This window comes from Lycorma delicatula, chromosome 13, assembly GCF_047948215.1.
Source record: "Lycorma delicatula isolate Av1 chromosome 13, ASM4794821v1, whole genome shotgun sequence".
NCBI classification, from domain to species: domain Eukaryota; kingdom Metazoa; phylum Arthropoda; class Insecta; order Hemiptera; family Fulgoridae; genus Lycorma; species Lycorma delicatula.
Genome location: NC_134467.1, coordinates 2132471 through 2158731, shown reverse-complemented (window position 1 = coordinate 2158731; position 26261 = coordinate 2132471).

Genomic DNA, 26261 nt, shown 5'->3' with positions numbered 1-26261 from the left:
TTTTCGCCATGGGGGTTTTAAAATTTGTAATTTTATTGTTTATTGTAAATTTTAAAAGTTCCTTATATTTAATACAATTATAAATACATATATTTTTTTAGCTTTAAATTTTTTAATCGATTAAATTAAATCTATTTTTATCGGCGAATTACTGGCCTTTAAAAAAACTCTTTAGAAGTATCTAATTAATCGTATTAATTACTAAACTGTTCGTATCGCACATGTTTTTTTTAAAATAAAATTTCAATTCTCACAAAACGAGGTTTAATACTCGTACTTAACCCGTTATCGTACTCGATCGTTAAAATATTTTAAGTACTATGTGTTTAATAGATACTTCTTCGGAATAAACAAAATACAATCGTTTAAAAATGAGAAAAGAAATTTGTATGATGTACGAGTTCATTCTCTGTTATATCACGAATCTTACAAATTTAAAAAAAAATCGAGCTCTGTATTAAAATTAAAAAAAAAAAATAATCAGCGTTAATTATGGCGTTCACTAATATGAAATAAAACGCTACGCTTAACGGTTATTGAAAAAATGGGGAACAAGAAGATGCTTACAAAAATGTTTATTAAAATCCAAAATTAAATGGCCGTTTCCATCGTAAACCAATCACGTAATAGACACTGAAAAAGAATTTATACATAAGAAAATAAGTAAAGAAATTAGATAAATACAGGAAGAAATAATAATAATGAGTAACAGTAGTTACCAAACGAATATATTTAGCAGAGTTTTTAGAATAAGAATAAAAACTGTTTTCATTTCAGGCGGTCCCAATACAAAGCATAAATTTAGTTTGAGAATATGTAAACCACTTACGCCTCCCATTCAGATCTCCTACCGTAACTTGAGGCACATCTCTTACACGGTTGGATGAATAAAATTTATCACTAGAATGATAAAGATGAGATAGCGTGAACCTTAACCGATCTCTTTCCGCGAAAAAAAATTAAAGGAGGGGTTAATCGTTTAACGTTCTTACAATTGAATACTTTCACAAAAAAATTACAATAAATACAATTGCAATAAACATTTCATACCGGTAAAGAAACCGGCCTTCCTAAGAAGCATCGACCAAATATAATTTTCTTACTTATTTTGCCGTTTTATAAAAACTACGATAATATTTAATCGTTAAAAAACCTTTAGATCGATAAAAATGCATGTACTATATGCAAAAGTAAATGTAAAAATATTTATATTAAAAAAATGAAGGAGTTGACGGCAATTTTATTTATTTCTGAGTTATATAATTCAAAATTATTGAGTTTTAACAAAGATATCAGCTTTTAGCGCTGCTTATAATTAAGCTGATTTTTATGGGGCGCGCGTAAAAACTACAACCTAAACGTTAAAATATATCGCTGAAGGTTGTTTTTCATGGATGTAATATTTCTGTTATTAAGAAATATACATTTTTAATTTTTATGCATTATTTATAATATAAAACACGGGTTTGTTACTTAGAGCTTATATCCGACTATATTTTTCACCTTTAAATATGTTTTATGGAAAATATACTTTAATTAAAAAAATATAAAGAACGAAAGATTTTCTGTTGTAAAAGAAACAACAAAAATTACTGAAACTAGGTAAAAAATAAACTAAGCGTAAATTTAGATTTTAAGGTTTTCGTTTAATAATAATGCATATTTTATAAATATATATATATTATGTATCATTATTCATAAATACTGATGATTTTAAAATTAGAAATATTAGAAACCAGCAAAGGATTAGTGTTAGTTGCAGACGGCAAGGAGACAGCAAGGTTGATCACGGAGTCCTCGGCATCAAAAAACTGTAGGTAAAAGTTGACCCTAAAAATATGCGTAGGCCCCGCATCATTGTTTATGATATTGACCGCAACCTTTCTGTCCCAAACAAGGGAACAGAACACCGATTTGGAAGAAGCCGCTTTTAGGCGGGAATGTAGCCTATGATGCCCAAAGATATCATGGTGTTTTTGAGGTAAGTGCTGGTTTTTGTCAGAGGTTTACATCTAAGAGTAGATTATTTTTTGACTTTGAATTCTCTCGGGTCAAAGAATACCTTGATGTTCAAAGATGTTTTAACTGTTGCAGGTACGGCAACAGAGTCAAATTTTGTAACTTTACACTGGTCTGTGCGCATTGTGATGAGGAAGGCCACAAACGCAATGATTGTCCACACAAGTCGGAGGCTCCGACCTGCGTGAACTACAAAATGTTGCGCAAGTATCATAAGTACTCGGTTGCTAGTAGAGAATGCGGTTGTTACTTGCAGGCAGTTGAGCTATACTTTAAATCTCTCGACGGTTAAAGTTTGGTAAACTGAATGCCCAGGGTGCTTATGTAGCCCAAGGTGAGTTAGGTGAAACTGTTGAGCGACGGAGCCTTGATATTACTTTCCTGCAGCACATTTGTGATTAAGGGTGATCTACCAAGTTTTTAGGCTAGAAAACTTATACGTAGGACATAATAGTATGTCTGCTATCCTATGTAGGAGGTCGCTTGATAGTGTCGTTGTGCGACAGGCTTCTGACATACATCATGTCAGCATTGTTATTAATGGTCAGGACTTGATTGTTGTTAGCTTGTACTTTCAGTGAAGGGATCACACTGAGGAACATCTGGCAAGATGGGATAGGATCCTTAAATCGATAGGCAAATGTCCAATTATTATAGGCGCTGATATTAATGCCAAGTCGCTTTTTTGACACAGTGGCATCACTGATTTTAGAGGTGAATCGGTTGAAGGTTTCATTGTACATCGTGCAGCATGATTTTGAGGTCTTTAATGTTGCAGACAAGTTGGCCACCTACGTCGGCATGATCGATAAACGGAGGGCCTTTCGTGGCACTTAGATTGATATTACCGATGGTAGCAATATCCCTGGTAGGATCCTTGACTGGTCTGTTGTTGGTTTTGTTCGCTTGGCATTTCTCCCGCCACCATCCCATTCGGTCACCCTAAAACAGCCTCAAAATAGTTTAGCGACCGGTGTTCTAAATAGTTCCCTTGACATTTGAAGTCGAAATGATGCACAAGGCTTTGACATTTGAAGCCTTTGAGAGGCTCACACCTCTCTCCGCTGTGGAGCAGTGGAGATGTGTGGTCATTGCGCCCTTGCAGAGTACAAGGCAGTTAACTGCCCTACTAAGATCGCGACTGCAAAGTTCGCTCCTTGTGCCTTGGTGATTGGCTTTGATGCTGGACACCGGGTCGGGGGCAAACAATGCAGCTCGCACGGCATAGCCCAGGCAAAGATCGTGCATAATACGGCGTATAGAGACGCCTGGGGGAAGCTTTCGAGGGCGGTCGTCACCATATTTAACGCTTGAGCCTGGGGGCAGTTAAACCTGAACCATTCCCGGGCGGCCACCAATGAAGCCATGAGGATCCTTGAGGAGTACGACCTCGAGGTCCTCTTGGTCAAGGAGCCGTACACGGTAGGGTGGTCGGCTTCCACGGGGTTGATGTTGTTCATTCTCGTGGAAAACGGCCGCTCTCTGAGATCGTGGTCGGGTTGGTCTCGTTGGGTGTCTACTGGATGTCTCGGTTTTCTGATGAGCAGTTCACCGTCGTGCGAGGCACGACGGGTGCGCTCGATGTTGTACTGGTGTCGGGATACTTCCAGCTTGGATGGAGTATCGATGACTTGCTGGCGAAGTTGGGTCGGATTCTGGACGGTCTCCCGGGCATTAGAGAGCTGATTGCTCTGGACGCTAACGCCAAGTCTTCCGCCAGGGGTTCACCATTCACTGACTTCCGAGTTCGATTTCATAAGTACCTAGGTGTTTTGTTCGATGAGAAATTGCTGTTTAGCAATCACATTAGGCAAGTACTGGCGGACGCCGTCTCTGTGATGCACAAGCTTAGGAGGATTGCTTGAAAGGATTACGGGCTGTCGGGCCGTCAAATGTATATGATGTACCAAGGTGTTTACGAAAGTATGGCCTCTTATGTTGCGTCTGTTTAGGCCCATAGGTTGGACAGAAATCGAGCACTTGTTCCAAATTTAAGGACTGGTCAGCGCAGAGCCTTAATTGTATGCACTGGTGTTTTTAAAACAACCTCCTACGAGGCTACCACTGTATTGGGTAAGGCCCTCCCAATCGATTTAGTGGTGAAAGTTCGGGTGGCCATGTGGAAATTGCGAAGAGGCAGGGAGGCCGAGGTATTTGGGATGCGGTTTCGAGCCGGGCTTGTACCGGAGCGGAACGTTGATCTCAATGTACCTGTTCTAAATTTCGAACAGTAGTCCATCTCCCGCCTGCGAAGGAGGCTTTACAACCTCGCGATGGATGTATGGCAGCAAGAATAGCAGGCCACGACTAAGGGAAGATCCTTGTATAGGTTTAGACAGGATTTGGGGGGATGGTATGCCTCTCATAGTTTTTAAGGTCAATGGGGAGCCCGAGTAATATCCAACCATGTAAATTTATACCAACATTTGTTTCGGTTCCGCCTGGAAGCTGATAAGCTGTGCGTCTGCGGGGAGGTCCAGTCGAACAAATACATGATGTTCGACTACCCAACTCATTGGGGGGCCAGAGGTCAAAGGGAAAATGGCCACTCACAAGCGGCGATTCAATGTGGGGAGAGCCGCATTATCGGACCGCGTGGGAGTTCCTTGATGCGGTTGCTTTGTTCAACCAACATCAGTAGTTTACCTAAGGGAACGACTCCTATCTCACTGCTGTGGGGAGCTAACCGAGAGATATGGCTGGTTACCAGCCAGATTAAGGCTCCAAGCGCTTTAATGATGGGCAGATACTTGTTGGCAGTCAGCGGTCTAGGCGTGGCAGCGAATTGCAGTCTTTGACGAGGTATATTTAATTATCTACAGTCATATATATTTTAGTATAACATATTTTTTAATATAATATATTTTTGACGAGGTGCGCCTACCCATTTTAGTGATAAATGATAAGTGGGCAGTGGCACACGCAAGCGAGTGATGTATGTTGCCATAGTTATTCCGCTCACGCTTTTGGGTTTGCTCTAGGAGCTAGTTAGGACACAGGTCGCTAAACTGTTTCGAGACTCAGTAGCCATTTGTGGCACAGAAATTCGGTCTTATGCTTTAGGGCGACCGAATGGGGTGGTGACGGGAGAAATGCAAAACAAACCAAATTCTCAGGGTTAGATTCCCACGGCAATGCGGTAAGAGTCTTTTCCTTAAGCAAACTACGGATGCTGGTTGAACAAAGCAACCGCATCTAGGAACTCCCACACGGTCCGACAATGCGGCTCTAGCCGCTTGAGTGGCCAATTTTCTCCTTGACCTCTAAATTCCAGGGTGGCCTGGTCTTGGGAAGGCCAAGAGTAGGGCAGTCAAACATCAGGTGTTCATTTGACTGGACTTCCCCGCAGACGCACAGCTCATCGGCTGCCAGGCGGAACAGAAATAAATATTGCTTCAAATTAGCGTGGTTACTGAGCACCCGGGCACCCGTTGGCCTTAAAAACGAGCTCGAGGTAAACCATTCCTCAGATCCTGTACAACCTTATATAACGTTCTTCCCTTATTCGTGGTGTCTTATTCCAGCTGCCATGCTTCCATCCCGAGGCTCTGCAGTTTCTTCTGCAAGCGGGAGATGGGCAACTAAACGAAATTTAGAAGCACCGTGCATTGTGATCACCGTTCCGCTCCCGTACTGGCCCGGATCGAAACTAATGATTGCTCTAATGATCATCAACTAATAGTTTTTAAACTAATGGATGGACTGCGCGATGTTCATGGAAGGCATTTTCCTGTTCCGCAAGGGCGCTTCCTGCACAGTAGGGCAGATTGGCCTAGATCTTCTAATCTTATTGAGTCCAGGCTTGAAGTCTTTTCAAGCTCTGAGCCTAGACGAGCTCACAGATCTAGAGCTCCTAGATGATCTGGCAGAAAATTTTACTTTTGTGGTGGTAGCAGCTGCTGATAGTTCCATTTCTCGGGGTTCTGGCCGGGAATGTGTAACCGGCTGGTGGGCTCTGGTTTTGATTGTGATGAAGCGGTCTGTGTGTCGACTCAGGAGAGCTGCACAACGTGAAGGCCATCCTGTTCGGCGCACGGTTCTATTTGCAAATTATCGAAGGGAGAGGACCAGGTCCCATCATTATATTAGGTCCTCTAAGCTATATTAATTCCTGGCGCTTATTTGTTCAGGAGCAAGGAAGTAAGACCTCTTCGAGTGTTTTGTATGAAGTCCTCTGACATAAGCGTAAGAATGAAGTTCTTTTATCAGCCCTTTCGACTCAGGATGGTGTTGTGACGGAAAAAGATCGCGTCCTCAACATTTTGTTGAATGATTTGCTTCCTGATGACACAGGACTGGTGAGACTTTTTGGATCACCAACGTGTTCGGCGACAAATTACTGAGTTTCATACTGAGGTACAGTCTCTTGAGATTACCGAGACAGAGTTTCGTCAGGTCGTTTGTAATATGGAACGACATAAAGCCCCCGAATATAATTGCATCATGGTGGAACTCTGTTCGCTCGTTGCCCGTGATTAACGGTCCCATGAATAGTTTTTAATGGAATGCTTTCTGCTGGAGATTTCCCAGCATGTTAGAAGCATGAACTTTATGTTAGAAACATGAATTTATATTGCTTTTTAAAGGTGGCGACAACGACCCTACTGTTAGTTCTTCTTATCGGCCTTTGACGCTCTTGCCTGTAATTGGCATGATTTTTGAGAAACTTTTGTATTTCCTTATTATTAGTAGGTTAACTACTGAGCACTTATTGACGGGTAGCCAATATGGCTTCCAGCCTGGTAAGAGCACGTAGTACGCCATATTGAAGGCGATGATTATTGTTTCCTTCAGTGTATGTAGGTATGCGTTAGGTGTTTTTCTGGATAAATCCGAGGCTTCTAAATACTTATGGTGGTCCTCTGCCTTGTTTCAAATGCAGAAACGTGGTTGTACGTGGAATAAAATAAAGATTCTCTCAAATTATTTCAGCCATCGAACCGTTGCCCTCCCAGATGCCAGCTCGGATGTAGGCCCTATCCAAAGGGTGCCGCAGGACAATGTAAGTTATCTTTGGGTAATTGTGTTCGACTCTATGTTATGGTTGAGGTTGCCTAGTGGTTGCCGCATTATTTCTTTTGCGGATGATGAGCTATTGCTGTTTGAGGGAGACTCGCGGAACAAGATAGAACTCCGAGCTGCCCGTGCATGTGAGATTCTTAGATTAAAGAGTCTCCAGCATAAGATGATTTTTAGTCCAGAAAAGACCACGATGAGGTTTTTGAAAGGTCGGCTGGCCAATTCGCGTCGGGTGCGAGTTTCAATGGCCAGCCTTTTTATGAGACATACTTCTGTTCAGAGATACTTGAGTGTGATTCTTGATGAGAATCTTCGATTCAAAGAACACCTTCAATACGTGCCAAGAGGAATGTTGCTGCCTTTTTTAAAATTCGCGGTTATCCATCCCGATTAGAAGTTGAATTTCCTTACCATGCGTATCCTCTACAAGGGGGTAAGTGAGGCTATTATGTTATACGCTGCTAACAGTATTTTTGGATCTGGACGACGAGTTATTTTTTATTCGTCTGTTGAAAATTAAAGAAGTTTTCGATGAGGTCTCGTTTAATCAGATTCAAGATTTTAGGTGTGACCGAATAAGCTTTTTGAATGTTTCCGATGCGAGAAATAATCATTGTGAAGAAGAGAACGAAATGTCCATATGATAGAAACGTTCACAGAATTCAAGTTTATCTAGCCTAATGCAAAAAAAACTTAAACTTAGGACTCCGCCCTCTCTTTTTTAAAGGAAACTTCTTTGTTTTGGAAAAATTAACTCACAAAGAATTCGTAATCCAATAATTGAATAAAAAATTAAGCCTTTGTTACATTCTACACAAAGAATTACATAGTAATACCGGATATAATCAGCGCAAAAGAACTCTTCGATGAGTTCTTTATTATTTCGTTTTCAACATCGATACGATCCTTGGCGTTACGGGTGCTAACAAAGTCGATGTAAAAACAACAAATAATAGTTCAAAACATCGCTCGCTAAAACGTCAGGTTGACTTCCCACGTTGTTTAACTTTATTATCAGATCATTCTAGAATGTTTATTAAATTTCATTTCTCAATTATTAACAAATAAATAACACGTTGAGCGAGGTCAAATGTTAAAATAATAATATTAAATCTATTGCTGACGCTGGACGGAGTGTGGACGGGGAATGCCCATCCCTTTTCACAGTTGTGAAGTCGGGTTTAGGGTGGGCTGTTTTGAGCTTGCTCTGCCCAAGTCTTGCGCTGTCCAGTGTGAGTCAGTCACTTCAGCCCTTGGCAAGGATTGTCCTTGTGTAAGGGTATCGGAGCCCTTACAACTACGCATGAGCCCTGGGATGTCGTATCATGGGTCAGGCAATATCAGAGCCCCCGGCCCAGGTTAAATTTTTGGGAGGCGGCTGGCTGGGGGAACCCAGGTAGAATCAGTGATCTGGTATACATCCAACCGTCTCTCCGCCAGCACATATTGACATAGCGGCATATTGACTGGCGAAATTCTAGACTGTGGATAATTCATCATTCACAACTTCCGTGGTAGTGGCTCTACGTAAAAACCTTTATCTTGGAGAAACTCTGTTTCGCAGGCGAAGAGGAGGAAGAGTGTTGAATTTGTAGACATCGAGAAGACTGATCGAATGAAGTTTCGGCCAAAAGGAAGTGCTGCTATACCAAATTATTTGGTCGTTAAGAGGAAGGAAGGTAATTTTAGCAAGTTAAGTCCTTTTGTGATAGCTCGAGGCATCACAGAAGCTGCTGAAGAACCGGTAAAAGATGTAAGGAAGACTGCTGTGAGATTGTTCGTTGACCGTCAACGATATACAATCGTCACGTCTGTTAAAGACGAAGAAAATTGGACTGTGAGATAAAGAGGTTTCACCGCATGATACTCTAAATTTGTCAAGAGATATATTGTGTGTAGGTGCTTGCTCAACCGCACCAAAGTGGAAATCGTCGGGGAACTGAGTGAACAAGGAGCTATAGCTTGTCGATGATCGAGTACCGGCACAGCGGAGAAGTTGTACCCTCCGCGTTTCGGGTATTGACGTTCACCAAGCCAAGCACCCAGAAAAGATAAAAGACAGCTTTCACAGACGTTCGTCCATTCATTCCTACATCATTTCAATGCTTTGGATGTCAGATGTTTGGACCTACTGCGGCACGTTGCACAAAGAAACAAATCTGTGTTTGTGGTGAAGCAGTGCATCCCGACGACCGGTGTCCCGATCCACCTGTCAGCGCAAACTGTCATGGGAATCGTTTTGCAAGCTCTAGAAACTGTCCGACGTACAAAGAAGAGGTAGCCATCCAGAAAGTCAAGACAATTCAAAATCGAGTGACTTCGAAGCAAAGAAAATCGTGCAAATTAGATAGCCGAAGTTATCGTCTATGCACAGGCTGTGTCATCTCCTGCATCTTCCTTCAAAGCAAAGGATGTGATTGCGAAACTGGCACCGGCATTAGCAAGTACGGTTGAACACATCGTGAACAACAAACTTGTAAATCGTTCGACAAGAGAATATAGCCCAAAACGAGAGAAGAAATCAGGAGTTGTCAAACAAAAGAGATCGTCTCCTTCGAGGAATGGACTTTCGACCGGTTACAAAGCGAAAGACAGTGAAAGCAGAATATACAAAAAACCTGAAGCTAAAGTGGAAGAAGCAAAACGTTTCTCGCAGGGAACTGAAAAAATATACATGAAAATCTTTAAAAAAATTTAACTAAAATAAAAATGGAGCCTACAAAATCAAGGAGGCCTATAGCAAAGAGGGGAAGAACTTTGGCCGCCCCAATGATCTAGCGGTGAGTGCATCTACTCTGGACTTTGATGTACTTCACACCGCGCTACAGCAGCCAGTCAACTAGACAAGTCTATTCTAGATGATCTGTTACGACAAGAGTAGTCTACTGACTATGTCGCTCGTGCTGTTAACAGGGAGGGAAACACTTTTTTTTCTTTTTGAAGTGGAAGTGGTTAATGACCATAGCAGTCGATGTCCCTTAAAACTTAAAAAAAAATTAAACTTATCATCGAGAGGAGGATTCAGATTTTATCTCTATGAAAACGCTGAGAAGATTCGTTAACAATGTCGGGAGATCTGAGCCACCACTTAAATTTTTTCACAAAAATAAAATAAAATCCTATCGCATCGTTTTGTGTTCGATTGTCCTGTAACATATAATTACAATTGATACAAACGTTTTAAAAATGAAACAACTGTTGAGGTTCAATCAACAGTAATATAAAAGGAACATTAAATTTGATATCGAAAAGAAATACCGTCTGTCTAACTGTAATGAATTCGCGGCCTGTAATAAGTTCAATGAGACAGAAAAGTAATGACACAGTTTAATAAAGATATACAAGTAGATCTCAGCAAAAAGAGTAATTGAATTAATAAAGATTTCATCCTCCTCTGTGAATCATGAGACCTTGCCGTTGGTGAGGGGGCTTGAGTGCTCAGTGATACAGATTAGCTGGACCGAAGGTGCAACCATATCGGAGAGGTATCTGTTGAGAGCCAGACTAAGGAATGATTCCTGAAAGAGGGCAGCAGCTCTTTCAGTAGTTATTAGGGGCGGGAGTCAGGATGTCTTAAACGGCCATATCAACATCACACAGTCCTCTGAGTACTGCGCAGCTGAAAGCAATGGACAACTACAGCTGCTTTTTTTCCAAAAAAATGTGTCTCTCTGCATTTTCATATAGCAATGATGGAGGCGGCTTCCTTGGTAAAATATTCCGGAGGTAAACTAGTCCCCCATTCGGATCTCCGGGTGGGGAGTACTAAGGAAGGGGTCACCAGAAAATTAAAAAATAACATTCTACGAGTCGGAGCGTGGAATGTTAGAAGTTTAAAAAAGGTTGGTAGGCTAGAAAATTTAAAAAGGGAAATGGATAGGATAAATGTGGATATAGTAGGAATTAGTGAGGTTCGGTGGGAAGAGGAAGGCGACTTTTGATCAGGTGATTTTAGAATAATTAACTCAGCTTCAAATAATGGGCAGGCAGGAGTAGGTTTCATAATGAACAAGAAGATAGGGAAGAGAGTAGAGTATTTTAAAATGCATAGCGATAGAATCATTGTAATAAGGATAAAATCAAAACCTAAACCGACAACGATTGTTAACGTCTATATGCCTACAAGCGCCCATGATGATGATGAGGTAGAGTGTGTATACGAAGAGATTGATGAAGCAATTAAACACGTAAAAGGAGATGAAAATTTAATAATAGTTGGAGATTGGAATGCAAGCATTGGAAAAGGCAAGGAAGGAAATATAGTGGGAGAATACGGGCTGGGCAAAAGGAATGAAAGAGGGGACCGAGTTATAGAGTTTTGCACAAAGTATAATTTAGTAATTTCTAACAGCCAATTTAAAAATCATAATAGAAGAATATACACTTGGAAAAAGCCAGGCAATACTGCAAGGTATCAGATAGATTATATCATGGTTAAGCAAAGATTTAGAAATCAAATCATTGACTGCAAAACTTACTCTGGAGCAGACATTGATAGCGACCATAATTTGGTGATAATGAAATGTAGATTGGGGTTTAAAAACCTGAAGAAAAGGTGTCACATGAATCGATGGAATTTAGAGAAGCTTGAGGAAGAGGAGGTAAAGAAGATTTTTCAGGAGGACATCGCAAGAGGTCTGAGTAAAAAAGATAAGGTAGAAAATGTAGAAGAAGAATGGGAGAATGTTAAAAAGGAAATTCTTAAATCAGCAGAAGCGAACTTATGCAGAATAAAGAGAACTGGTAGAAAACCTTGGGTTTCAGACGATATATTGCAGCTGATGGATGAGCGTAGTAAATATAAAAATGCTAGCGATGAAGAAAATAGTCCCCCGTTCGGATCTCCGGGTGGGGACTACTAAGGAAGGGGTCACCAGAAAATTAAAAAATAACATTCTACGAGTCGGAGCGTGGAATGTTAGAAGCTTGAAAATGGTTGGTAGGCTAGAAAATTTAAAAAGGGAAATGGGTAGGACAAATGTGGATATAGTAGGAATTAGTGAGGTTCGGTGGGAAGAGGAAGGCGACTTTTGGTCAGGTGATTTTAGAGTAATTAACTCAGCGTCAAATAATGGGCAGGCAGGAGTAGGTTTCGTGATGAACAAGAAGATAGGGAGGAGAGTGGAGTATTTCAAAACGCATAGCGATAGAATCATTGTAATAAGGATAAAATCAAAACCTAAACCGACAACGATTGTTAACGTCTATATGCCTACAAGCGCCCATGATGATGATGAGGTAGAGTGTGTATACGAAGAGATTGATGAAGCAATTAAACACGTAAAAGGAGATGAAAATTTAATAATAGTTGGAGATTGGAATGCAAGCATTGGAAAAGGCAAGGAAGGAAATATAGTGGGTGAATACGGGCTGGGCAAAAGGAATGAAAGAGGGGACCGACTTATAGAATTTTGCACGAAGTATAATTTAATAATTGCCAACACCCAATTTAAAAATCATAATAGAAGAATATACACTTGGAAAAAGCCAGGCGATACTGGAAGGTATCAGATAGATTATATCATGGTTAAGCAAAGATTTAGAAATCAACTCGTTGACTGCAAAACTTACCCTGGAGCAGACATTGATAGCGACCATAATGTGGTGATAATGAAATGTAGATTGGGGTTTAAAAACCTGAAGAAAAGGTGTCAGATGAATCGGTGGAATTTAGAGAAGCTTGAGGAAGAGGAGGTAAAGAAGATTTTTGAGGAGGACATCGCAAGAGGTCTGAGTAAAAAAGATAAGGTAGAAAATGTAGAAGAAGAATGGGAGAATGTTAAAAAGGAAATTCTTAAATCAGCAGAAGTAAACTTAGGCGGAATAAAGAGAACCGGTAGAAAACCTTGGGTTTCAAACGATATACTGCAGCTGATGGATGAACGTAGAAAATATAAGAATGCTAGTGATGAAGAAAGTAAAAGGAACTATGGGAAATTAAGAAATGCTATAAACAGGAAGTGCAAACTGGTGAAAGAAGAGTGGATTAAAGAAAAGTGTTCAGAAGTGGAAAGAGAAATGAACATTGGTAAAATAGACGGAGCATACAGGAAAGTTAAGGAAAAGTTTGGGGTACATAAATTAAAATCTAATAATGTGTTAAACAAAGATGGTACACCAATATATAATACGAAAGGTAAAGTCGATAGATGGGTGGAATATATTGAAGAGTTATACGGAGGAAATAAATTAGAAAATGGTGTTATAGAGGAAGAAGAGGAAGTTGACGAGGATGAAATGGGAGAAACAATACTGAGATCTGAATTTAAGAGAGCATTAAAAGATTTAAATGGCAGAAAGGCTCCTGGAATAGACGGAATACCTGTAGAATTACTGCGCAGTGCAGGTGAGGAAGCGATTGATAGATTATACAAACTGGTGTGTAATATTTATGAAAATGGGGAATTTCCATCAGACTTCAAAAAAAGTGTTATAGTTATGATACCAAAGAAAGCAGGGGCAGATAAATGTGAAGAATACAGAACAATTAGTTTAACTAGTCATGCATCAAAAATCTTAACTAGAATTTTATACAGAAGAATTGAGAGGAGAGTGGAAGAAGTGTTAGGAGAAGACCAATTTGGTTTCAGGAAAAGTATAGGGACAAGGGAAGCAATTTTAGGCCTCAGATTAATAGTAGAAGGAAGATTAAAGAAAAACAAACCAACATACTTGGCGTTTATAGACCTAGAAAAGGCTTTCGATAACGTAGACTGGAATAAAATGTTCAGCATTTTAAAAAAATTAGGGTTCAAATACAGAGATAGAAGAACAATTGCTAACATGTACAGGAACCAAACAGCAACAATAACAATTGAAGAACATAAGAAAGAAGCCCTAATAAGAAAGGGAGTCCGACAAGGATGTTCCCTATCTCCGTTACTTTTTAATCTTTACATGGAACTAGCAGTTAATGATGTTAAAGAACAATTTAGATTCGGAGTAACAGTACAAGGTGAAAAGATAAAGATGCTACGATTTGCTGATGATATAGTAATTCTAGCCGAGAGTAAAAAGGATTTAGAAGAAACAATGAACGGCATAGATGAAGCCCTACGCAAGAACTATCACATGAAAATAAACAAGAACAAAACAAAAGTAATGAAATGTAGTAGAAATAATAAAGATGGACCTCTGAATGTGAAAATAGGAGGAGAAAAGATAATGGAGGTTGAAGAATTTTGTTATTTGGGAAGTAAAATTACTAAAGATGGACGAAGCAGGAGCGATATAAAATGCCGAATAGCACAAGCTAAACGAGCCTTCAGTAAGAAATATAATTTGTTTACATCAAAAATTAATTTAAATGTCAGGAAAAGATTTTTGAAAGTGTATGTTTGGAGTGTCGCTTTATATGGAAGTGAAACTTGGACGATCGGAGTATCTGAGAAGAAAAGATTAGAAGCTTTTGAAATGTGGTGCTATAGGAGAATGTTAAAAATCAGATGGGTGGATAAAGTGACAAATGAAGAGGTATTGCGGCAAATAGATGAAGAAAGAAGCATTTGGAAAAATATAGTTAAAAGAAGAGACAGACTTATAGGCCACATACTAAGGCATCCTGGAATAGTCGCTTTAATATTGGAAGGACAGGTAGAAGGGAAAAATTGTGTAGGCAGGCCACGTTTGGAGTATGTAAAACAAATTGTTGGGGATGTAGGATGTAGAGGGTATACTGAAATGAAACGACTAGCACTAGATAGGGAATCTTGGAGAGCTGCATCAAACCAGTCAAATGACTGAAGACAAAAAAAAAAAAAAAAAAAAAAAAAGCGATGAAGAAAGTAGAAGGAACTATCGACAATTAAGAAATGCTATAAACAGGAAGTGCAAACTAGCGAAAGAAGAGTGGATTAAAGAAAAGTGTTCAGAAGTGAAAGAGAAATGAACATTGGTAAAATAGACGGAGCATACAGGAAAGTTAAGGAAAATTTTGGGGTACGTAAATTAAAATCTAATAATGTGTTAAACAAAGATGGTACACCAATATATAATACGAAAAGGAAAGTCGATAGATGGGTGGAATATATTGAAGAGTTATACGGAGGAAATGAATTAGAAAATGATGTTATAGAGGAAGAAGAGGAAGTTGAGGAGGATGAAATGGGAGAAACAATACTGAGATCTGAATTTAAGAGAGCATTAAAAGATTTAAATGGCAGAAAGGCTCCTGGAATAGACGAAATACCTGTAGAATTACTGCGCAGTGCAGGTGAGGAAGCGATTGATAGATTATACAAACTGGTGTGTAATATTTATGAAAAAGGGGAAGTTCCGTCAGACTTCAAAAATAGTGTTATAGTCATGATACCAAAGAAAGCAGGGGCAAATATATGTGAAGAATACAGAACAATTAGTTTAACTAGTCATGCATCAAAACTCTTAACTAGAATTCTATACAGAAGAATTGAGAGGAGAGTGGAAGAAGTGTTAGGAGAAGACCGATTTGGTTTCAGGAAAAGTATAGGGACAAGGGAAGCAATTTTAGGCATCAGATTAATAGTAGAAGAAAGATTAAAGAAAAACAAACCAACATACTTGGCGTTTATAGATCTAGAAAAGGCTTTCGATAACGTAGATTGGAATAAAATGTTCAGCATTTTAAAAAAATTAGGGTTCAAATACAGAGATAGAAGAACAATTGCTAACATGTACAGGAACCAAACAGCAACAATAACAATTGAAGAACATAAGAAAGAAGCCCTAATAAGAAAGGGAGTCCGACAAGGATGTTCCCTATCTCCGTTGCTTTTTAATCTTTACATGGAACTAGCAGTTAATGATGTTAAAGAACAATTTAGATTCGGAGTAACAGTACAAGGTGAAAAGATAAAGATGCTACGATTTGCAGATGATATAGTAATTCTAGCCGAGAGTAAAAAGGATTTAGAAGAAACAATGAATGGCATAGATGAAGTCCTACGCAAGAACTATCGCAATAAACAAGAACAAAACAAAAGTAATGAAATGTAGTAGAAATAACAAAGATGGACCACTGAATGTGAAAATAGGAGGAGAAAAGATTATGGAGGTAGAAGAATTTTCTTACTTGGGAAGTAGAATTACTGAAGATGGACGAAGCAGGAGCGATATAAAATGCCGAAATTTTTGAAAGTATATGTTTGGAGTGTCGTTTTATATGGAAGTGAAGCTTGGACGATCGGAGTATCTGAGAAGAAAAGATTAGAAGCTTTTGAAATATGGTGCTATAGGAGAATGTTAAAAATCAGATGGGTGGATAAAGTGACAAATGAAGAGGTATTGCGGCAAATAGATGAAGAAAGAAGCATTTGGAAAAATATAGTTAAAAGAAGAGAAAAACTTATAGGCCATATATATTTTATAGTGGTATGTAAAACAAATTGTTAGGGATGTAGGATGTAGAAGGTATACTGAAATGAAACGTCTAGCACTAGATAGGGAATCTTGGATAGCTGCATCATACCAGTTAAATGACTGAAGACACAAAAAAAAAAAAGATTTCATAATTTTAATATTACAATTTTGAAAACTATTGTATATTTTTTTAAAAAGTTGACCTATAGATTAGTACAATACGAGTTTATAAGAGAACTCAAGGTTGATATCATGAAATGTTAATCATGGTAGCTTGTCTCGCGATTCGAGAAGACAGCGAACATCTTTCACTTTGAAAACGAAAATTATATTAATAAATAAGGAGTAAAGCGGGTAGGGTAACATTGAGAAGGAGAGAGACAGAGTGAGTGATGATGTGTAAAATTAAGATGTACCCGTGATGCTGAAGAACGGTAGGAAATTCAGAGTCGAGTGACGCAAACTGAAAAACCCGTTTGTATTAAAGAATTGATTGCCTCTATTGTAAAATACCTTCACCTAATGTGAAAGAGACAGTTTTGTCGACGTTATCGATCAGGATTATTTTACGCTTCGATTATTTTATTTAATCGATAACAGAACGTATTCGTTTGACGTAAATTACTCGTACGTGTATTTATTTAATCGAACGTATCTAGAAAAATACTTAAAAATTATAAATTAAATAACTCGATTGTTTTTTATTGTTTTCGTGTTATCGGAAAGATATTTTCAGTAAGTTTTCTTAGAAATTACATAGTATCAGGATTTAGATATCCGTCTGCGTCCAGAGCAGTAATAAAAAAAAGCCATTCATAGCCGATTCCATTGTAGGATAACTTAAAAATCTGGAATCGCTGGACCTATTCGAATTATTTTTGTTAAAATTTTATTTAGCGAACTTCGAAAGATGAAAATTTCTCGGTTATCCGGAGAGCTGCAAGGTTGCAACCGAAAACATTTATTTTACAGCCTAATTTTTTCAGACAGTAGAATTTTCTTCTTTTTTTTTGAATGGGAGGGCAAAAACGCTTTTGCGTTATCATCGCTCAGAACAAATACAATGTTATAAAACACGTATTTTAATAAATTGTCGAATACGGATGACAGCTTTAAGAAACAATAAGATAATTTGACAGCATCATCGTATCCTAGATATCATCACATTCCTAAGAAGAATGTGATGATATTGTGACGCAGAGAACATAAACTGGTGCATCTGTCTCTCATTAGGTGCCCACGTGTAAGATAAATATGCCAAATTCGTTAAGCGGAAAATAATAACCTCCTCTCGACGGTTATTCCGGATTGAAGAGTTTCCTTGATGTACCGTAGTTTATTATCTACTGTAGTAGTCCAGTCACCTAGCCACCGTCTTCAAAGTGCGTTTAATAAAATCGGTAGTTTAATACGAGTGGTGAAAGACGGGGTCAGCTATTTGCATCTTTAGCAGCGGACTCCGCACGTCCCACACGGCTAGGGATCCAGCAGAAACTCACTTGTGTGTTGCGACGATTCAACTCCGCGATTGTACTGTGAATTTCGGTAACGATAGAACGCGTAGAATACAAATCTTTTAAAGCTTGGAGTTAATTTTTATTAGATACGGTGAAGTAATTAAAAATTTACGGGTTGAGTCTCTACGGAGGATATTAACGGGGATATGTTGGGAAATTAGAAGGTATATCAAAATTTAAAAGTTACATTCAACGCCGGCTACGAACACCCATCGGTGCTATATTAGGTGGATAGTTTTCAGATCGTAAATGAGGGTTTGCAAGGACTGTTTTATGAACCGGATGAATCGGTTTTCCTTTAAGACCGACAGAGTAGGATGCTAGTGGCTGGTCCCGTCTTTCCCAAAGCGATGGCTCACCGCGCTCAATAAATATTCTTGCGATAGGTCTCGGTCTAAAGCCACCTGCGGCAAGACGGAGAAAGGCGTGGTGTACAGCATCCAGCATCTTAAGCACAGTATGACGCGCCGAAGAGTAGGCGATAGAACCGTAATTCAAACCGGAACGGAGTATGGAATAATAAAAACTTAACATACATGATCGGTCGGCTCCCACTCGGTGTCGCTAAGGACTCGTAATGTATCTAGAATTTTTAAACATCTCGCTTTTAACTGTTTTATATGTTTGACCGCCAGCGTAAGACGACTATTGAAAAGTACCTAAAAATTTAACGTCAGGAGAGATAGCAATCGGCTTTCCATTGAGAAGGACTTGTAGAGTGAAAGAGTCTCGAGACGTGAGAAGACTACATATTTTGTTTTTCAGGTGAGAACGTGAAGCCGGTGTGATCTTGAACCAAGTTTTAATCGCCTTAAAACTTGGTTCAAGGTCACACCGGCTCGCCGATACAGCATCAACAGATAGTTACGGTTCCCGAAAACCGAAAATTAAATTAGAAAAATACTGATTTTTATTGCGGTTTCGTTTATAACTGTTCTCGAGATACCAGGGATGTAATAAATATCAACGTAGTTCATCAATTTTTGTATGCCGGGGAAAGGTTATTTTTTGTAACTCATTTACTACGGTACGAAACTCGACGTTTATGAAACCTAACTAGAACTTGTATTTTTTAACCGGGAAGTTCTATTCGGATACAATGTTTAAAAAATAAAATTTTAAATGATTTTCGTATAAATAATATTTTTAATTCTGAATAAAAATGTTCTTTTCAACAATTAACAAAAAGCGGTATTTGGAAGAAAACAGGATAACAGACTATTTTACCACCCACCGGGTTGGTCTAGTGGTGAACGCGTCTTCCCAAATCAGCTGATTTGGAAGTCGAGAGTTCCATCGTTCAAGTCCTAGTAAAGCCAGTTATTTTTACACGGATTTTAATACTAGATCGTAGATACCGGTGTTTTTTGGTGGTTGGGTTTCAATTAACCACACATCTCAGGAACGGTCGAACTGAGAATGTACAAGACTACACTTCATTTACACTCATACATATCATCATTCATCCTCTGAAGAATTATCTAAACGGTAGTTACCGGAGGCTAAACAGGGAAAAGAAAGAAAGACTATTTTACCATATCGCTCTTTACCGACCAATCGATTATTCGATCGGATCTGTATAATTGAACGGCAGCTGTTTAAGTTGTTCAGCTACACAGCAGCAAATGAAGACAAGTTACAAACAGAACTAACGGTGGATGAGTAAAAGAAGCTGAAATATTCGTACAAAAGAAGAAGGTCTCCTTAGCTAAAGATTATGAAGTAAATAAATAAGAAAAAATAGTATTCTTCTACTCTAGCTACTTGAGGAACTCAAGTAGCTAGTATTCCTGAAGAATACAAAAACGAGTAATTAAGTATTTATTAATGGTTCGTGAAATAACAACTTTCCATCATCTTCGTTCTCTAAAAATTGCCATTTATTTTAATTCACGTCAATATAGTGGTAATTAAAGAATTTTTTTCATCGTTCAAGAAGTACAGCGACAGGCTTAAATTCGCAAAATGTTATCAGGATAAAACGTATTACGTGCGTTATTGAGAAATTCATTAGTTTACATAAATGTTTAAGCACTGGTACGGAATGTACTAAACGTGTGTGACTTTTATCACACACGTTTAGTACAAAACGCAAAATAAATTAATTATTAAGCAAAAATTAATTATTTATTAACTAATATTTAACGAATTAAAAGTGTAAAAAAATTCACTTACCGTTTTTTATTTTTGAATTACGCAACAACTCGTCCATAACATCTTTGTGTTTCTGTAAATTATTATAAAAAGTTGTCATTAATTTTCTTAAATTAATAATCTTTATTTTAAAATATTTCTTCTGCCGGCTGGAAGTACTATAATAATATAAGGAGTTCGTGAAATATTTTTTTGATTTACTACTTCTCTCTTGGCCTTTCTTATGATTACGATGTATAAACCTTTTAAAATATAACAACACATTTAACATTTAGTCAAAGGTTTTGAAATTCAGCTGAAATTTCAATCTGTGAATTAAATAAATTTTAAAGTCCATATAAAGAGTTTAACACGAATAATTTTTGAAGTGCATAAGCCCCGTTAACACGATGGGCTGCTTATAAATGCCGCGTATCGATGACTTAAATTTGCGGTGTATCGATGACTTGTAAATTGATACGCGACTAGATTACATTTAATATTCGGAATTTTTCTATGGAAATTGCGGGGTTGAAAGAATAAAGAGAGAATTCGATACACAAAACTGCACATACCGATATCCTAAAATCAGAATATTTTCGAAACGTCTTCATCTACTCGATGTGGTAATTCAAGGTAAAATATTTTACTTCTTAATCGGAATTTACTCGCATCTCGTCTCGCATATCGGTATCTCGCGATACCGGATTCTGCGATCTCTTGAAGAAGATTTTAATCGAACAGTAACCGGTTGGCAAACCGCAATTAAGACGGTTCCGTCGTGTCGGCCAGATATTAGTTTAACAGATATTTTGTTTGGAGTACGATCTCGGTCTATTCGACTTGCTTGAAACGTCTGACGACTTAGATCGAAGGTATTCCAGGATTTGGATAGCAGTAAAAACCTACCTCTTAATTCTCACGATATTTATTATTTCTGGTAGAGTTATCATAATTAATTTGAGTGTTATTTTGTGTCCTTCCTAGCACTGTCATTCTAACATCCGTAGTAGACGCATTTCGGAGTACCTCCATTCTCAAACTTACTTTTAACACTTAGTCTTCCTGTGTTGGGAAATCGTCGAATAAATAGCGACGCTCCTCCCACACACCATCCTTACAGTCACGGCCTCTTCTGCTTTGTCCCTCCCACCCTAACGGTTATAGAATTTTTTGAAATTAATCATTTTGATTCTTTATTTCAATAATTTTAGATTTTTAAACATTACATCGGATCGAGTGCTTATTTGTTCATTAATTATCTTCTGCCCTTTTAAATTTAGCTTGAATATTTCCACGCTTTCCAGATTATTTGAACGTTTCCTATTTCTGCGTAATGTAATATTTTCATGGATTTTATCATTTCATTGAGAATATGTCCTTTTTCTTTCAATTGTATTGCATTTATGTTCAATGTAATGATAAAATTCATGAAGATATTAAGGATAAGGACAGAAAAACTTAATGAACAAATAAACACACGAGCCGATGTAATATTTAAAAATTTCAAATTGTTGAAATGAGCCGGTCTCCGTGGCGCGAGTGGTAGCGTCTCAACCTTTCATCCGGAGGTCCCGGTTCGAATCCCGATCAGGCATGGCATTTTCACACGATACAAAAATTGTCATTCATCTCATCCTCTGAAATAATACCTAAAAAAAAGTTGTTGAAATTAAGAATTAAAAGTATTAATTTCAAGAAACTGTATAACAACTGTTAGAGATGGAGGAACAAAGCAGAAGAGTCCGTGATAGTAAGGATGGTGAGTGGGAGGACCTTAAAATCGACGATTCCAACACAAGAAGACTTAATGTTAAAAGTAGTTTAGAGAATGGAGGTACTCCCAAACTCGTTGACTACGGATGCCACAGTGACGATGCTAAGAAGGGCAAAAATTACACTCAAATCAAACTACGTCTTAGATTATTTTAAATATTTTCTGGCCAACAAGAAAGCAAAATCTCTGTCAAGATATGCACTCATATCGACTCCAAAATCTTCAGTAGAATTAAAACAACGTTAACAAAATTAATCGGTAAGTTTCTGAACGAAATGCAGAAATGTTGGGAAGTTCAGCCCGTGACAGTAGCAAAACGTTTCATAATTTTCAACCGAGACCGAACCGGCAAAATTTTCCAGTATCGTCAGATTCGTTTAAAAAGTATAAACGTAAGAAGTAAATTATAGAATATGTCGATAGCGTAATGAAACCTAGGAATTTGTTCCTTATAAATAAACGTAAAGAGCTAAATGATAAAGTTCAAAAGAAAAAATATATCTTTGGAATCCATCTTTCTGGAAGTAAACTCTCTAAACTTAAATTTATTGAAAAACATAGGGCTTATTTTGTTTACTTGTAATAAATAATAGTAGTTATGAAAAAAAACCTCGAGAAGAAAAAAAGAGTGACTGGCTCTTCAAAAGTGTTTCAAATATACTGAAACGTAGTACGTTTTTCAGATTTAAAACAATTTTATCATAAAATACCATAAATTTTATCATAAAAATGTAGGAAAAAAAAGTGTTTTTTTAAATTTTAACGCCGAGTGATTTTTGTGGTATTCTTTGTAAGCAAATCGTTTAAAGATTATAACGATTAGCGAAAGAATTATTTACTTATACGAGTAGATAACAAATGACGTGAAACTTTATAGACGAACAAGAAAAAGAATGGAAATTCAGTTACTTAGGAGTTAAATTTAAACTTAAAGTACACCGAAAGAAAGGTATATCAGAATAGTGAAACGAGCGATTCGCTTCCGTGTTTTTGAATCTAACGAGGAAATTTAGTCGCTTTCTTTACTTAGCACCGTTCCTATTCCGTAGACCACGCATTTATCATCGAATGAATGCTTTGTGTTCGGAAATATGTTTACGCGCTCGAGGGAATTTATTTAAAGCCGATAGTACAAGAACGACAAAACATTAGATTATTAAAGCGGATAGAAGAACGTAACGGTTTTACAGGATTTATTCTTCTATTAAATCTGCTACGATCTTACTGTTACAGTCTCCACTTATCCCTTACATACATTCGGGTGTCCGTCGAAAACCGTAACAGAGAAGCAGGGACGATCTACTAGGCAGAAAAATAGTATCCAATCTTAAGAAATTTTACAAGCCGTGAGCGTTCTATACTTGTAAAAATACAACCAAACAATCATAAAAGCAAGCTAAAACTCAGAGGCCAAGTAATACGTATATAAAAATGAGTAAGAATAAACGGTTAAAAAGAGAAACGTGAAATTAAATTCATCGTCGATAAATTATCCTTCCTAAATCAAGAAAACTATTGAATACCAACAATGCACTTTTTTTTTAATTTCAACAAACATAGGTAAAAAACTAGTAAGATTTGTCTGTTCGTTTTAAAAAATTAAAATTTTATTAAGTTTTTACGCAGAAGCTCGATCACCTACCGGGTCATTAAACTTACGGTTCCCCTTCTACTGTCCTCCCTCTTCTTAATATGACCTCCTTTCACTACTTTCTGTGAGTTGAGTAGTTTAATTTTCTTCTCATCACGATCATAAAATACCACGATTATTTCTCGGCTTTAGTTGTATTGTAAAGCTACATTTAGTGTACTAAAAAGAAAGGAAAATATGCTAATCGGATCTAATTTTGCATAACGAGAGGTTTTACAGATCCTGACGTTTCACGACTACCTCTAATAAAAAAAAGTAAATAAAAACACACACGCAATTTTAGAATTGAAAACTTCCGGAGTGATGTATGTAAGTAGGTTGACCTGTTATAATCGATATTCCGAGTCTGGATGGATCGGTTCGGATGAAATTTTGGACGATTATGAGGATAAAATCGTCACGGAAGCAGGAGATACTTTTTGGGTACCGTATCTCAAAATCAGATCAATTTCATCACATAATTTATAATACCTCTTAGGTAGCCAAGATGCATTTACTTTATGTTGATATTATGTTATTATTCTTATTTAAACTACCATAAAGGGTTGGGGGCAAAAAAAAAATTCCCGTTTTGTCGTTTCTGGATTTAATTAGGTGATTCAATAACACATGTGTTCGGAAAATTTCATTCAAAAGTAGAGGTAGTAAGTTGCATTTTTTCATCGGTTATCTTTTTGCTTGATATCTTCTGACTAGAATAACCGATTTCTATATAATTTTGTACGACCACTTCTAAATACGGGGCCAGTGGAGCTATCGAATTTTGGTTACAACACTGAACAAAGGGGTAGATATATAGTTCTCGAGGGCGAAGGCCTCGTTAGGTTGAGTAGCATAACAATGCGGGAACGTTATGCTAATCGTGGCCGGAATTATTTAATATCACTTAATTATTTTGAAAAATGCATAATTAATTAAAATTTAATGAACATGTTTGCAGATTATTTTTAATAATAATTAATAAACATAATGGTGTTGGAAAATTTTAAGCTAATTTCATCGGTCACTGATTTAAACCGATCTACTTACGATCAAAATGTAATATATTTTCATCGTATTAACACTTAACATGGTAAATAAAATTATAATAACTTTATAATTAAAATTCCGCTTGCTTTCTAGTTTTTATTTTCGGCGATCCTGTAACCTTAGAAACATTTACTTAAAAAACCATTTGAAACAAATTTCAACTTTTATCTTTTGTATTTGTAATAATGTGTTATAATTTCTATAGGCCATTAAACAATTATACTTTAAATATTTTTTCGAATAATGACGTGTTTTTTTTTTAATTTTTACATGCTGCTGCATAACGTGATAATGTTAGTCAAGTAGTATTTTCCTGTTCCACTGGAAATAAAAGAAATCCCTTTCGGCAAGCCGGAAGGGGAAGGTAGATTTCACCGGAGGTAAGTAGGCGTTAAAAAAGATTTCCACCTTAAAATTAAGAAAAACTTCAAATTTAGTCGATACGAGAACCGTTGCATGTGAAACATTTTTCATATGTTTAGCATAACAAGCTCATCTTACAGTTCCAGAAAAAATTTGGTCACCCCTTGCTGTAAGGGTTGGTCATATCAAAAATTGTTTCGGACAAAGGTTTTAGGTAATGTTTAGAGGACTAACGACCACTTTAAACCGATTCGATTCTGCGCCTACTATAGGAGGTATGATGTTTTCTGTCTTCAAAACCCAATTTTTTCCACCCCCTGGGGCAATGGTTGATGATATCAAAAAACTTTGCTTACATACTTTTTATGGCCTTATCCGTAGAATAGTAGCAACTTTAAACGAATTCGATATTTTAGTTAATAATAAATTTTGTTTTTGTGAAAAAGCCACCCCTTTCCCACCCCGCTGGTCTGATTCTGCCCGTTAACGAATTCGACCGAGATTTTGGGTTGAGTTATTTTTAGGAACAATTTGAAAGTGATTGGCGCAAAATTACGGCAGTTATCGTGTCCACAACAAAGTGAAATAAATAAATATATATATAAATATAAATGTATACATAAACTTTTGAGCTGACTGTGGTTTTGGGGTTTGTGGGATGTGAAACGCGAAGATATGTCGAAATTTTCCGAAAGTTGAATCACGGTACCCATTACAAAAGGTAGCTTTCTTATGAAATCTACCTAATATGCAACGTTCCTATATTAACTTTTAGTATTCCGTGGTTCGTATTATTTTAAAATAAAAAACATAATTTTACAATAAATTTGTTATAAAGCTATTAATTTATTATATTATATTCTTCTGCTTTCGCTTTTATTTATTTTAAAGTAATAAATTATTTTATTAATTTTAGTGTAACACAAGCTTGTCATTAAATACGGAGCTTTAAATCGTCGAAGTTAAATAAATTTTGGAAATTTGATCACCAGCGCACGTTTTATTATTATTATTATTATCTTTTTTGACCGCATAGGATCGGTTTAGTCAGTCCAGTATCCGAGTCTCCTCGAAGAGACTGTTTGGACCTCACAATCCTCCGAATACATTTTCATACCTTCCGATCTTTGTACTTTTTCTAGTGTTGAAAGTGTTCATGATGTGAGTTTTTTCTTGCGAGTGTTTTTGTTCTTGATTTTCCTGTTTAATTTTATCTCATCTGCGGTGTCTGCTGGGGTAACGCCGATTTTCTTATTTTTCTGATCCATCTGCATCCTGTCTTGGTGTTTTTCGAATCGAGGTTGTACTGTTTCAGAAGTCTTGAATCTTACAACCTCATGATACATCCAAAGAACCCGAGTCTCCTCTTACGCACGGTGTCGGTGATGGCTTCTGATGTATCTCTTTGTACAACGCT